The following is a 14,934-nucleotide window of genomic DNA, read 5'->3' as shown; positions in this document are numbered from 1 at the left end:
GCAAAGATGTTACAACTCAGTGCATTCACTATGACTTCACTACGCATCACTGTTTTGCTTCCATCTTCAGCAGTCACCTCAGCTCTTGGAGAAGCCAAGCACTCCTTACACCATAGCCCTACCAACATGCTATTGGCAGGTTTTGGTTTGGCCTCCAGTGCTCACTCAGTCCCAGAGAAGCCTTACTGAAGAGAGAGCAGTGAAATGCTGGGTAATGTAGCACAGGCTGAAGAAACACACAGTCCTTCTTTACTGGCATTTATTGTTTTGGAGATTCAGCCCTTACTTGTGCTGGAGAACGTGCACAGTTGAACCTGTTCCCTGACCCAAGCAGAGACTCTGCTCTATTCACAAGTCCTGAAGCAGCCACAGGGATGACCTGGCAATTCTCTTGCATTCTGCACGTATACTCCACAGGAAGACTTTGTTATAGAATTGTCTTTCTCATATACTTTCTAAGACCCAAACACTGAATTCCTTGTCGACATCTTAGATTCCAAACATTTTTTCCTCACGTGAGGACTTCAGAGCTCATGGTTAGCACCAAGTCAGCCCACACCATCAGTATCACTGTGACAATGTGGCTGTTCTGCATTCTCTGTGGCAGTGCATAAGGAAATACTTGAGACCTAGATGACATCTCACAGTAAAGCAGAGAAACAGTCAAATAAGCTAGGGCTTGATAGACCAGAGGAATTCAATAGGTAACAGGCAACGATGCTGGCACATAGCATATCATTTATTTCCTTCATAGCATGCCATATCAATTAAACGACTGCTAATCTCATTACGTTTCTGTTAGTAATTGGTCACAAACATGTTTTGGGTACATTATTCACATTATCAAGACTGTGCCCACTATTTGCCACATAGTTTGCCAAGACCAGCTGTTTGCTACATTGAAATAGGAGTTGGTCCACTAGATGGTGCTGAATAAGTGCACACTTTACAAACGAAGCAAAGATTTGTGATGGAAGCAGCTAACTTTAACGAAATAGGACTGATGTTTTATGAAATCAAACTGCAAATGGAAATAAAATTCAAAATGGGAACTAATTTTCTCCCCTTGACTCTCCTTTGCTCTGATCCTCATTCTGATTTTCAGGAGGGGGACCACACAACTTCAGCTTTGCAATCTGAATCCTAATGCTGATTCCTGCCAGGACTAGAAAACAGTCCTTTCTCTTTCCTCTCTCCCATGGGTGCAAATTTATAAGAGAATTGCAAATACTTATTCCATTGGTAACCAGGTTAGCACTCATTCAAATTCCAGGCAACGCCACCAGCAATTTGAAATTCTGTAATGGTATTTTGCATCACATGGAAAAACAGAAACTGCTCCTTCTGCTAGCAGATACTCTCTGTCATTAGGGGAAAACAAAATAACCCTGTGGGATCTGTAAGACTGTTCTTCACCATTCTCTCCTAGGCAATCGTTTAACCCCTGCAAGTTGCTAAGGTAACAAGCATACGCCACCAAATACTTGACAAGCAGCCCCAGGAATGTGAATGAAACTGCTTCTGGAAAGGATTTACGTTTATAGCATTCAGAGCAGGTAATCAATGAATGCCCTGATAAATGGAAAGCCTGGCCTCTAGTTTTAGAAGAATTCTTTCATCTGAAATGTATTCCTTCAAATCGACAAAACCCACACAAAATCACGTCTTGCCATAAATTGTCAAAATTAAAACCATACTGCTTTCTAGGAATTTCTTAACAGATAGAACCAGAAAAAGATAGGCTTTACTTTACATAAAGGGAAACAGACTTCAGAAAAATACAAAGGGTCCTGTAGTAAAATGTCCTCCTTCCTTTTCTGTAAGGAAAAATCTAGGGCATGTGAGGAGTGCAAACTAGTTGAATAATCGCAAACTTTCACAGCAGGAACTGCAGTAATAACTGCAAAACTACTTCGCAAAGCTACACATTAGAAAACAAACTAACAAAAGCCCCTGAACAAATTGATAAATTCCTCTTTGTAGCTATTTGATACATTTGCAAAAGGGTGGGATAAATAGGAAAACAGAAGAAAACGACTGCTTAACTACATAATGATTACCCCCCTCCCCCCCCACCCCCCGCATCGTTTCCAGCTCGTTTGAAGCCAAAGAAAAAGAGATCTACAAATTGCCACATGACCTAACATCACACAGGGTCAATGTCACAGCCCTTGTATCTCATTAACTGCAGTAGGGGGCAAAGGCAACTGTAGGGGATAACACAACAAGAGGTCACCAGTCACCACTCCCTACATTTCTGATACAGATTTCCACAGCTAATTAAGACCTCAGCCAGCTCCCCTACATGAGTTTCAGATTTTATCTTCTAAAATAGAAGTGACTAGTGTTTTTGATAATAACGCTAATTCAGAGGCAGGATCTCTTCCCACATATGACAGACGAAGCTCTACTGAACTACCTGTAAGTAGCCATGGCTATATTTCAAGTGAATCCAGCTGACTTCTGTGCCCCTTCTTTACATCCAGGTCTGTGCAGGCTGAGGTGATTCTTAACTTATTTCCCCCTCTCTGACCCAGCAATGAAGAAATTCCCCTTTGAGTCCGATTAAAACTTCCCACATGAGTTCGGACAAGGGAAGAAAGCAGCAGCATCAGGAGGTACTTCAAGTCAGCAAAGATCCCAGCAGGACACTGCTAAATTGAGATTACATTTGCTGCTGGTGGTATTAATTACAGTGCTGTTTACAGCCCCACAGCAGTACTAACCAGCATCTGTTTTTGTCCCCCTCTCTGCATGGCCTGGCCAAGGGAGGAACCGTGCAGTTACTACCCACAGATCTGGGTGACAAACCCAAAAATCTGACAAGTTGATCAGAGGCTTAGAGGGTTGTTACTATTTTATTTTAGATCTTCATCAAACTGCATGATATAAGTCATAATTTAGAGTAATTATTGGTCTTTAGGACAAGAGGGGTCATATAAGAGGAACAGATAGAAGGGGGAGATAAAAAAAAGAAAAAATTCAGGAAACTGATGTTTATTCCAACGAAAGCTTCGGGAAGTTGCTCTTTCTTCCACCTGAGAATGCTTTTCTTGCAAGAAACCCACTTCTAAGTGCTTAGAAATAACATTTTTATACAAAAGACTGTTTAAAGACCCTTTTAGATGCAAGATTCAATGGGACTATGAATCTGTACCTCAAAACTATGACTAGCAGAGCTACTGCCAAAACACATCTTCACCTGCAGGCTCAGCTGCCTTAAAGCGTGGCTAACTTCTACTCAGTGAAGTAACAGAAACCTGGGCAAACTGAGCCTTCCTCAACACCCAAGTCCAGCAGTTTAACTGATGCTTCATATGTACATAGACATCCTACATTTTCCTTCTATACCTGATTATTTACTACTGATGCCACTGCAAGGTTCAGCAGTGATGCTTTCTGTTCCTTTTCCTGGACCTCAGCAGCAAGGTCTTATTATCTGAGAATAGCAGGACACGCTGGCCATGACTGTTCTTTGCAGCTCTCAGCAGAAGCTCTGCATGCTAGTGAGCAGAGGAGGTCAATTCACAGCTTCCAGAGTGGATGTGTCCAAAGTAAGTAGCTATTATGTTTATTTAGTGCCTACTTCAGAAAGTGACAGCTAAATTCGGCACTCCAAATCTTTACTTGAGATTTTACACTCCAGCTAGCCCAGGTTACATTGTGGGAGGCTAAAAAGATTTGCCTAATGAAATTAAGATTGTATTAAGTTGCTTATTATCAGCTCTGAAGTAGCCACAGGCATATTTTTCTCTCTACCTTCCTTCACTTCCTAAGGGGATTTCAGGTATACAGCTATACAAAGGTTCTCTTGAGCATCCTTTTAATGTACCACCCAGGAAGCATCGGTACTTCACAAAAACAGTAACCGCGTGTTCTTAAGATCAGAAAAACACTTTTTATTATCAGTATTTTACTCTACTGACAAAGCAGTATTTGAATGACAGGTGGGTGTTGGTTCATTGCAAAAAGCATTAGGAAGAACTGTCCAGAACTGAATGAATGAAACAGAACTTGACAGAAGATACTTCCTCTCCCAACTGGTGATGCCAGTAATGCTTTATATAGTGTTTTTAACTCTGAAAAGTATTTTACGTTTAATTACAAGTAGCATTTAGAGAAAAAATTAAGAGAGTGGCCCTTTGCTAGATTCTCTCAAGTACCTTCGCCTTGTGTTTATAATGGATAGGCGAAGAACTGGGCACAGTACTGCAGGTGTGGCCTCACCAGGGCTGAGAAGGATGACCTCCCTCCACTTGCTGGCAACTTCTCATGTTATCTAAAATAGGCTATATGAACAATATATTTCTTGTCTCTTCTTATTTAACTATGGAAACAAACCCACCCACTGGTGACTAAGACTTCAAAAGGCCTTTTAGTTTCAAGAGAATCATCAATATTACCCAAGATGGAAACTAACTATGCATGAACATATCCAGAAGTATTTAATGTAACATACTTTTAAAACAACATAACAGAACTTGAAAGGTTTCTTGCTCTTTACCACACCATTCCTTTAAAGATTTTTAAATTCTGAATAACATTAGAGTGCAGACAATTTTAACACCAAAGGACAAAAAAAAATCCTTTATCATCTCATAAGCACTGATGCAACGGACAGCAATTACCCTTTGGAAGCCTCGGTGCTTGCTTGAGCTCTTTGAAGATGTTAAATAACTGAATGGGAATGCACAATTTTTTTTTTTTTTTTTCCCCCCTCTGGAAGACCCAACTCAAAACATGGTTGTGGTTTTGAAAGATGCTGAACTTCCTTTTTGACAAGCTGCTCAAAGAAACACCTACACAGCTCTAAAGATACAAACTGTAAAACTCAAACGGGATCACTTATGTGCATAGTGCTAATTTTGGCAAGAAAAATTGTAAATTAGGGCGATGGGACTTGCCACTCAGGAAAATCAAGCCATCAGTCAGTACTGAACAGGAAACATGCAGAGTATGTAATATTAAGAGATACTGATAACACCAGAAGTGGATAGCACCAAATGTCAACAGACTTCAAGTATACCTTTATATACAACAGTATGGTTGTTTAAACACCAGAGGTTTTCCTTATAAATTGGGTAAAATTCTAAAGTAAACACATCAACACTTCCCATGGTATAGGAAAAAAAAAAAAAAACACTGAAAAATTCATAGCTGTGAAAAGGGTGATAACAGGCTTGTACTTAATCTGGAATCAAATCAAAGAGGTTGCAGTGGGAAAGTTGTATGTGGCACGAGAAGTTGGGAGAGACCTTTTGTTTTAAGCCAGAAATTGCAAACATATTACAAGAAAAAAACGTTAAGCCTTCAAAATGCTCTCAAGCTCATGCAAATTTCATTTTTGCCATTTCACATCCTAAAATAACCTAGTCTATATGATTTGAAAATTCTCTCTCCTATGGACCCTACACTTTTACTTTTCTCACACTCTAAATAAACCATTCATAATCTTCCTTATCGGTACAGATAATATATCTAGTTATATATCTATAACTAGAAACTAGCTTAGATAATCTGCCACATGTGACCCAGGTTGTACGTTATCAACAAAGAAACCTTCCATTTCTGGCCAAGAGAACAGAGCCTAATGCCTGGTATTTTGCTCTGCAGTTCAGCCAGTCGTGCTCTGCATGGGAACCACAGTTTTCTATTAAGTAAGCTCACCTTAAGGGTGAGTTCAAGCCTGGCATCTCTCTGTGTTTAGGCAGAACAGTCATACAAAATCCCAGTGAGCACTTTAATTACAATTTTTGAAGTCCTGCAATGCAGCCATGTAAGGCTCTGGGTTGCACCTGCCTGCTTGCAAGCCAGACTCCTCAACCGCTGCTTATTTCACTGAATATCCAACTGCTTCACTGTTTGGGTATCTATTTTCCCCACCTCCCACATCTGAATACAGCTTTCCTATCTGTATGCTCTCTTCATGCAAGCTTTGCTCATAGCTTGATTTGGAATGATTTTAGTACAAGCTTTTGAGAAGTTTGAGGGAAATTTCCATCAGCAAGGCAGAAGTGTTAGAAAGTGGCATACTTCCAAGGGCAGATGGCTTTGTGGAAGATTCTACAGCATGCAGTTACAGGGTTATCATTACTGCGAGCTTTGCCTTTGTAAGGTTCACACTGAGCATTCCTCTGAACATTTATACTGTCACCAGAGAATGTACAGAAGAAAAGCTTCTTCAGTTCAAATGTAGCAAAACTCCTAAATTGCTTCCAAATCATTATGACTAAGAAACTTTGTTAAATTAGGACCTTTATATACATAAGGCAACGATCGTGACAGTAGTCATATAAGCACCAAAACATTTCTAGAATATTTGATAGGCAAAATAAATGTGTGCATATTCAGTGCACTTAAAATTCAAGCGTCCTTTATTAAGTGATAATGATAACGGATATAAAGTAAAAAGGACACTGCTTTCTGAGTCAGCAAGCTTTGAAACTACATACAAAAACCGTTCCTAGCATTAGCACCTGCAAAGCTTGAAATCGAATAGTTGAAAGCTCAGCAAACAATGCAGAAATGCACTGCAAAATGAATTATTTGTATCAACACACAAACCATTCCTACTGTTCCACATCAGCCACTGCTCCAGCACACAGCTCCAAGAAGACAAAGGAAATTGCCAAGAGCAATAGCACTGAAATTGGACCAGCAAGGTTTTGGTTTGCTTGGGAGCAGTAAGTGCATCTCTGCTTTTTAATCCAGTCCCTTTTAAATTAAGAAAGCCAAAAATCTACTGAAACGGAGGAAAGAAAACCCATGCCTTTGCATGGTATGGGATAGCAAAATTTGATCTCAGTGGGAAAGTCCTAGGCTTCTTTCCACAAAACAAACACCCCACAAAACATTACCTGTGATTTTAATGGCCTTCAACTGACACTGTTTTAGAGAAAGCTTTAAGCTCAGAATTATGTCACTCTATTTCTGGATTTGTGGGTTTAAATTTTCAAATTCCTTGAGTAAATCATACAGGTTTAAAAAAACTGTATACATACTGTAAATAGAAAGAAATATATAGTATAATTCTAAGCAAATATCAGCAAATATGACATAAGAAAAAATATACCTACATAAAATTCTTGAATTAGCATAAGGCTTGTAGAAATGAAGCTTCCACAAAAAGCTGGTGGAATCGTGTTAAAAGACAACATTGGCAAGTTGTAATTCAGAGGAAGGGGTAGGATGGCCAACACATCTTCCAGTAAGTTCTTCCGTTTGAGATGGAGCAGTGAATAAAGGAACTGATTACTTGCAAGATTTATTTTTGTGTGTGTGCATGTAGTTTTTTTTTAATATATTGGGAATTTGAAAGTTATTTAAATGGTTATCAACATATGGTGTGATTTCTTTATTTATTTTTTATTTTTAAGTATTTCAGCACATCTGTCAAGGCAGCGAGCTGTAGCTTACCAAGGTTTGATGATACAAGCTGTCTGCCAAGAGATGAGCAGCAAAATGTGGAAAAAACAGTTTCTGAGTCAATACTGCCAGGAGTTTCAACTTTAAAGGATATAACTAATTAGGTAAAATGGAATCAGCAAAGCCCCTTTAATTTGATGAAATTTCTCCTCCTTTTTGAGGTTAGCCTGTGATTGTTCCCACAGCATACTTCTCTTCCGCTTCTCAGCAACCCTTCCAAAATGCTTTTCCATTTGCTGAAACTACTCCAATTATTTTTCACCTTCTTGTTATGCTAGTCAGCAGTGTTGCCAAGTATTCAATAGCTTAAAGGGACTTAGAAGTTTCTATTAAGTTAAATAAAATCTGTAGCTCAAAAATAATAACCTAAAATGCTCTAAAATCCTATTTTGACATGAAGCCTTTTTTTTTCTTTATTTTTTGCTTTTATTTATTTTTTTAAAGGCCAATAGAAAGCGTACTAAATTAAGCTCTGGCCCTCTTACTTCTTCATAACCTTATATTGACAGTGTGGATCAATACACCCACAGGCTAATAGAGCAGGAAAAGCATATAATTTATATATAAATGCTGAATAAAAAGCTAACAACATATGTTTTTCATATAAAAATTATGAGATATTTTGTTTTGGTACTGCAAAAATATATTACTTTGCCATCCCAGATTTTAAGTCAATGTCAAGTTGGCAGCATAAAAAAGGAGAAGATGCTTTGAAGGAGGCTGGACTTGTATCCCCCTCTCCTTGCTGCTCTACTTCACCACAGGGAGAAGCCCTGATAATGAGTGTGCAGCTGTGGCTGTGCTGAAGATACTGCTGTGCAGGCAGCAACGGGGACCCAAACCTACTGAATCCTTCATGGAAGTGAACGCAGATTGGTTCTCATCTCATGGCTGGGACTTTGCTGCACTCAACCACGAACCTCTTCCCACTGGCCTGCACAGGATCACAATGATGAAAAGCAACCACAACAGTGCAAGGAATGGTCATTGCTTTCCCACTTGGTCAACTACTGTTCCTAGGAAGGTGCAGTTCAGTACCATACTAAGGCTTCACTGTGATCATCAGTTAATAAAAAAGGCAAATAATGCACCAAAGTCCCTGACTAGGGTACTCTTCTCTAACTATGGAAAATACTGGAAAACAAGTTTGCTTTCATCTGCATTATGGTCCATATGTGTTAGTAAAGTACATAGTAACACATCTATGTGCAAGCACCACTTCTAAGTACCTCCCCTTAGATTTTGGTCTCTGAAACCCCCTTTTTTTTTTTTTTTTTAGAATCTGCAGTAAGAAATGTATGCTTCAACTCTTCCATAAAAGCAAAGGGATAGTAATTCAAACAAGGCCCTAGTTTCAGAAAAGTAGCCCATAAGTATCATTATCTTTCCCTTGGGATCAAATGGAAGTGAGGATGCCTACAAAGATCACAGCATCATAAAGTCACCTGATCCTGAATATACATATTCCCCATCAGTACATGGAAGGGCTCCATGGCCACGTCCACAGAGCCACCAGCAGCATTAATGCTAGCTGCTTTCCCTCACTCACTCTTCGCACCTTGTCTACTTCAACTTTAGTGAAAATAGCGTGGTTAATATAACTATGGTTTGGCAGTACAGTTAACAAAATTATCCATACTTTCTTTTAGTAGAGGTATGTAAAAGATATTGAACTTCTTAGTAAGTGACAACTTATAAACTATTTATATTTTATAAAATATGTACTCTCTAAAACACACACACATTCCTTAAACTTCCTTAAGCATGAAGGAATTTCAGGAGTAAATAAAAAAAGAAATCAAATCAGAAAATTACTTTGTAAACTATGAGCAAAAGGATATATAAAGCAAAGACAAGTCTAGCTAAAGCAAACAAAAGCAAAGGAAAAGATTAGCAATTATGAGGAATAATCCAGCACAAAAAAAAAAAAAAAAAACCACAGAAAAACTACTGTAGTTAAATCAATGTCACTACAGTCCTTTTAAGCAAAAGAATCATGACAATGAACACAGCTTTAAGACAGTTTTCTCAATTTTCTACATCCTGTCTACAGTCCTCCTTTTGGGAAGAGGCACTCCCCTTCTTCCCGTCTCTTGGAAATCTTCCTGTTGAAAACTAATACCTAACCTAATATCAGTCATCTTTTTATACATGTATGGTTTTTTTGTTTGTTTGTTTTTGTTTGTTTGTTTTTTTTAAACACACTTGTTCCTCTGCTTCTAATCACGGCTCTGACAAGTAATCATGAAACAGAGAAAAAGGACTTATCTAATATTTGGACTGTTCCAGATTTGAAAATCTCATTCCTACCACTATCAGGGCATTTGCTTACTCATGAAAATCTGTTCTAAGGTTCATGACCTCATTCTGCCATTGGCTTGCTGTCTGGTATCAGCATCCTCCTCTACAGCAAAACAGCCTTTTGAGAAAGTAGAGCACAATCTAATTGGAAAAGTCATCATTTTGTCTTCTCCTTCTTAAACAGAGCTTTGAAGCATTAGCAAAAGCTGTGACTGCACTGATGCATTAATCATCCCTTACATCCCAATAAAATACAAAATATTTAGTGAATAGAAATTTGATTGACAAGTTTCAGAAGTATAGGATGCAACTCCCCCTGACACTGCTGACACAGCCACCTGAAAGCAACTTATACAATGCAATGTTCTGCCACACTTCCATTCTACAGAGTTCCCAGTTCTGCTCCGCTTGCTGCTTTTAGCAATGCGTATTTCCAGATGAGATAGATTCAACCAGCGGAACCAACCACAACCTGTGAATAATGTGTATAGTTTTTTTTTTTTTTTCTGTGAATGAGCTCATTTACGGTGAAAAAAAAATGCATTAAACACCTCCAAAAAACAAACAAACAACAACAACAACAAAAAACAACCCAAAACAAAACCAAAACACAAAAGCCCCACCTTAGAACTCACAGCTTGAAAGGGTATAGATAAAGGACACATCTATCCTTCCATGGCTCTACGTGGATTGAATGAGATATACCTGCTGTAAACAGAGAATGTCCAGTGAATGGTAAAAGTTTCAGTTTCCTGTACATCGCAGGGCTCTGGTTCAATGGAAATCCCCTCAGCTGATGATAGGCTTTTGCCTGCTACATCTGTTTTCCAATTGCGTTCCCTACTGATAAGGAAGATGACAAAGCGACATAGATGACATTAATACAGCTTCACTGGAGTCATCAACGGGTCTTTGTTACCTAGAGACAAGACCTATCATTTCACTGATGGTACAATAACATAGGTGTGAGGGGGGAAAAAGCTCATTGAAAGTATAATGTGATAAATCCTTATGATTTATGCTAAAATAAAGTGACTGACAGTTCCTTTGAGGCCTTCTTTTGATTTAATGGGCTCCTAACAGACATAGCTTTTCAAATTTCACAGATGTCTGTAGTCAGCATTGTTAGTGGCAACTGTCTGCTGCTGAAGGAGGATGAGCTGAAACAGATGTGCTCTTCCTTTCCAGAACAGGAAAAAAATCAGCAGCACCTTCATTTCTGAAAGTTTCATCTTCGTCTGTCTTTATCGGTACCCTGAAAATTAACAGGTGTGCCAGCAGCACAAACTGACAACTATATAAAATGAAATATTACATATTACATGCTCTTATTCACTGGTGAAATACAGATGCACTGATAAGGAGATATGTGAGGCTGGTGTGAATTCCGTGCCTATCACTTCTATTTGAAATTACTTGAGGAAGAAATGCTGATGCATATTGGGGTCTGTTTCAACCTTGTATGTATTCACATAAGAGCATGTATACATAAGGTAGCATCTGATGCCCTAATAAAGAATTTACACACAAAAGAAAATAGTCTTTAAAAAAAGAAAGCTTAAAAATAATGCGGCATATATAAAACAAAGCTGGAAAGGACCACTCATCTGCATGTTAAATCTGGTAGATTGGCTGACATTGTCAAATGATTTTTCCAATATAACTTAACATACAGGGACTGTCCACTTATTGAATGAATTGCTGTAATATAAGTCACAGCTGCCCACCAGAGAACACCACAAAAGGCTAGAGAATGCAAAGCACCGTTCCTACTCATTTTTTATTAATATATGATTTACTTTCCAGAATTTTAAACTGCTGCCATTGCTTTCTGCCAATACAGCATTGCTATTAGGGTTATAAGCATCAGCATGCACTGTAAGGGCTATCTTTAGTCTACGAAGAGGTATTAAAGATTTACTGGAAGCACTGTGCAAACAGAAATAACACAAGTTCAACCTTTCAAGTACTTACACACATAGTTATCTTCAAGAACAAACAGTCCCACAACATGAAGACTGGGGCGCAATACAGCAGAATTACTACTAGAAAACAGTTATGTTGAACAGGACTCTCCCAGATGTTACAAATTAGGGTAGCTGCTTGAGACTTCAGGGCCACTTTTATAAGATAATAAGAGGCACTAAAATAACAACCAAACAAACAAAGAAGTCAACTAACTGCTCAGGGACCTAGCCCATGTTAAATCTTTGCAGAGCTCCTGAAGACCCTTGAGGAGCCACTGCTTTTTCCAGTGTAATCCCAATGCAATGAGCTCCCCAGACCCAGGTAAAATGCTGCCCAGAGCCTGCAGGAAGAAAAACATTGGCAATCTCTACATACACCGCACTGGCTTTAGGGAATGTGTTTGTCACATGCTACCAGTTCTGACATAGTCTTGAATGGTATTATCCTGGGCAATTTGATCTAGCACTCCATCTAGCAGTCGGCAACCCTGCTCATTGTGGGGGGGTTGGAATAGATGATCTTTGAGGCCCCTTCCAGCCCAAGACATTCTGTAACTCTGAAATGATAGCAGCTGCACAGTAAGATTAATTTACTTTTAGGTTTTGATTTCAATGGTTGCAATTCCTTTGGAGTAGCCAGCCAAGGCAGGTGCATGGCTTTCCATGCAAAGGGGCCATATTTATGCTGCTATTGCAACTCTCTGTAAACACACATCTTGGTCACTTCAAGTGAGTCACCCCTCTAAAGACCAGTCAGAAATTCCTTGTAGAGAAGATCATTTTTAATTAACATGATGGCTTCCATTGCGCATAACGCTCTTGTAAACTGCATTAATACAGAACTGCACTTATAAGTATAGTTCAAGGTGATGTTCTGACCTACATAATGGAACCATAACTATCAGTTTCCTTATCTAGACGCTGCTGCTGTCAATACCACTTGCCCTGAGGAGGGCCACAGAAGCCAAGTCTCTTGAGTTGCCATTCTGATTCCCTGCAGAAACTTTTATGAGTACACAACTAATTATTCATTTTTAAATACTAACAGTGTATTCAGAACACTACTGTTTCCCAACCACCAAGGAAGCACTGTTTGTTACTGAATCAGCATCACAGAATTGTAGGGGTTGGAAGGGACCTCTGTAGATCATTAGTCCAACTACTCTGGTAAAGCCGGTTTTCTACAACAGGTCTCACAGGAAATTATCCAGGCAGGTTTTGAATATCTCCAGAAAAAGAGACTTCACAGCCTTTCTAGGCAGCTTGTTCCAGTTCTCTGTCACTCTGACAGAAAATAATTTCTTCCCTTTGTGTGGAACTTCCTGTGTTCCAGTTTTTGTCACTGCACACCACTGAAAAGAGCCTGGCCTCATCCACTTGACTCCTGCAGTTTAGTTATTTATAAACAGAGAATCCCTCTCAGCCTTCTCTTCCTGAGTCTGAACAGGCCCAGGTCTCTCAGCTTTTCCTCACAAGGGAGACGCTCAAGGCTCTTCATGATCCTTGTAGTCCTCTGTCATTGTTGAACTAGGGAGCCCAGAACTGGACACAGTATTTCAAGAGTGGTCTCATTAGGGCAGACTAGAGGTGCAGAAGGTATGTTGGCCAAGCCAACAAGCTGCTGACATGCTAGGCTGGAGCAGATCAGCTGCAAGAGGGAAGAGCCTCTGTGCAAATCTTTATACTGCTGCAATACCAAGTAAACAAGAGGTACCTTACTATTATCATAGGAGAGACAAGAGTCACTTTGTGCTTTATGTAAATAAACAGCATCCACAGGGCAGCTGTGGCCCCCACAGCTCTCAGGTCTGAAGGCACTCAAGACTCAGCTGCCTCCAGTCCTTCCCTACCACAGCTGGGCTACCTGGCAGCAAACACTCCAGACAGAACAACCTTGTCCCATCCCTGCTGCACACCACTGCTCAGCATCGAGAGGGGTGCTAAGGTGACTGACAAGGAGCAGTGGCCTTCTCCCAAAGACAAAAACTTGTTCTGTCTTTTGTAAGGAAGCAGGATGAGCTCCAATAGTCTCCAGCTTCTGTAAGAACATGCGATAATTAGCAGATTTTTTTTTTTTAATGCCATTATACCTAATTATTCTGAAGAAATCCTGAAAACTAATTATTGGTTCTGGAATCCTTTCTCTTTTTTTGGAGCCAGATGGTGCCCTCTCTGAAATACAGAGGCTAGAGAATTATTTATGTGAGCTTTGACCATGTGTGAATGGCTTGGAGAATGATGTATGTTTTTAACACCCTGATCCTGACAACAGGCCTTTTTACCCTAAATTAATGGGAAAGAAATTTTGCATAGTGAAGATAAAAATGACTTTGCGAAGTTTTATTCCTTACAAGTTGTCTTTTTTAAGAGACTGGGATCCTTGCAAAAAACGTTGGCATCCGCTTGTCTGAAAGAGCAGAGGGACACCATGACGCATGTGTGCACTCATGGCATGTGCTTGGTTTGTGCTGTGTGGGCACTAGGAGGGAAAAAAAAGGATAAAAATCAATAGTATCTGGAATAACATTTCTAATTTTAGGTTGAGTTTCTACTAAAGAAAAACAAAAACAAAAAGCCCACAAAACCGAACAGAATAACTTAAGCCACCCTCCAGCAAAGTAGCAGCTGCTTTTATTTACTCACAGATAGAAATCAGCTTTTTAGGCTGATTTGCTCTGTTGAAGCTATGAATGTGGGCCTTCAGCAATAGTGCTCTGGATTACCTTTCCAGAAGAGGTCAATAGGAGCCTAAAAATCCTAGGTTTTCTAGTTATTGATTACTATTTTCACTGGTGAATCTCAATGTACTTTTCCACAGACATAACTGCTACAGTACTTGTTTTAAGGCAGCAGAACTCAGGGCCACAAAACACAACACTATGCCCACAGCTGTGAGGAGGGCTGCTTGCCATGGCACATCAGGGACCAGTAGGAAGGAGCTACAGAGAGCTGGCACAAAGCAACTATGAATCAAGTGACAAAATACCTGGCTGCAGTGTTGTGAGAGGGTTTCAGCAGCAGCATTCACGCTATGCCCTTGGCATTATCCTAAAGGCACTGTTTAATAAGCATCATGCCTCAGTTTGAGGCTGAAACACCAAGAAGCTTCTGAAGTAGGTTCGCACCTGAACCTGCCTTCTGTGCACCAACATTCCAAGAATTATTTTTCCTCTCTAGACAGTTCATGCAAGAATCCAAAATTGGCTGCAGCTTTGAAATGAGTCCAACATAAAATTAATAT

At 39.6% G+C, this 14,934-nt stretch overlaps 1 protein-coding gene across 1 annotated transcript in view; it reads right to left on the bottom strand.

The window, feature by feature from the left end:
- Nucleotides 1–14,934, bottom strand: part of ALCAM (activated leukocyte cell adhesion molecule) — a 116,973-nt gene that overhangs the window by 35,646 nt on the left and 66,393 nt on the right. The window lies entirely within an intron of this gene.

Source organism: Gallus gallus, chromosome 1 (assembly GCF_016699485.2).
Source record: "Gallus gallus isolate bGalGal1 chromosome 1, bGalGal1.mat.broiler.GRCg7b, whole genome shotgun sequence".
Classification (NCBI taxonomy): Eukaryota; Metazoa; Chordata; class Aves; order Galliformes; family Phasianidae; genus Gallus; species Gallus gallus.
This window is presented reverse-complemented; position numbering and strand designations above follow the sequence as displayed.